Source organism: Octodon degus, unplaced genomic scaffold, assembly GCF_000260255.1.
Source record: "Octodon degus isolate 3935 unplaced genomic scaffold, OctDeg1.0 scaffold00370, whole genome shotgun sequence".
Taxonomy (NCBI): domain Eukaryota; kingdom Metazoa; phylum Chordata; class Mammalia; order Rodentia; family Octodontidae; genus Octodon; species Octodon degus.
The window spans coordinates 275,542-277,024 of record NW_004524946.1 but is presented as its reverse complement, the minus strand read 5'-3'; positions in this window follow the sequence as shown (position 1 = coordinate 277,024).

The window sequence follows — 1,483 nt, the reverse complement described above, 5'->3', positions numbered from 1 at the left end:
TGTGATGCAGGTCCCCAGCTTTAACATTTTGAGGGCCATTAAGTTTAAGGTGTGTGAAAAATTTGAGCCTTCTAGGCCACAAACTGGAAAACATTTAAAAAGCATAAAATTTCCACTGCAAATATTTTAGGATTTTCTGGTCACATATATTAGCTGCCTTAGTGCATATACTTCTTTATTGCTAGTTTTGTAAAAGGAAAGTAAAATCTTATAGCCCTACTTCAATGTACATAAACAGGACTTAGATTGCGTCTCACCATCAGGCCATCATTAGCTAGTTGTAACCTAGAGCATTTCAAATACAAACTGTGGAACTGTCCAAAATCAGATGTTAAGGAAGGTACAATCATAATGACAGTGGAAAACATCCTGGAAGACCACATTTAGGGGCACATGACAGAAACTGGTGTTGGGCAAGGTCTCTGTAGGCACACAGAACAGGTGCTTTTCAGTGCATGCAAAGCAGCTCCAGAACAGCAGGTATATAAGACCCAAATATCTGAGGGCTTTGTCTAGCTGGCTGATTGTCCTTTTTCTATCTAAGTTTAGTCAGAATTCACAAGTTTTCTCTTCCAGTTTGGAGGTGTCTACAGCGTGTTCAGGGTCTCCCTACTAGAATGGACTCATAGTGATCCTCCTGTTTACAGGTTCCCAAGAGCTGGGATTACAGGCACGTGCCACCACACCCATTCTCAATTACTGTCTCAGCACTCCCTGGGGACAGGGCCAACAGGGCAGGCCTGGGGATTGAACCCTTGGCCCCTGCACCTGCTTGCAGGCACTTTAATTTGATGAGCTATTTGGCCGGCCCACTTCCAGTTCTGATGAGAAATTTTTATCAGCATTTAGTCAGACACAGATATACTTGACTGTACTTTCCACTACAAAATGGTTACATTGTCAAATAAAAAGCTTGGTTTCTTCTATCTGGAATTAGTCCATTTCCCTCTCGTTTGTTACCTAAATCACATCTACATATGTTCAATGTGTTGCGGAAGATATATCTATACATCTATCTATCTATCTATCTATCTATCTATCTATCTATCTATCTATCTATTTGCCATTGCCTATCTCCCATGCCCTTAAATCTGGACCTGAGTGGAAGCAATGACACATGTCTGCTCCCATCCAACTTACATGAAAGGACAGATGAGAGCAAACACATAAAAGTGCAATTTTCCAGGGTTTTTTCAGTATTTTCATACAGAATGTTTGTTACAAACCCTGTAAACGTTTTAATAACTATGTCTCACATTTTATAATGTTTTCTATCTCCTCATTATGGGAATATGTTGAAGACAAGGAAACTGGTCTTTATTTTATTATTCTTCCTAATCTGCAAGCATGCCAACTACAAAGTTTATCAACTAATGGTGGCTTAACAGAAGACTCATTAATATTTAAATGAACAGAGGAAAATAATTTTCTTCTATGATGTACTATTTCAGCCAACACAGAACTGTATTCAAATTTCTGTGTT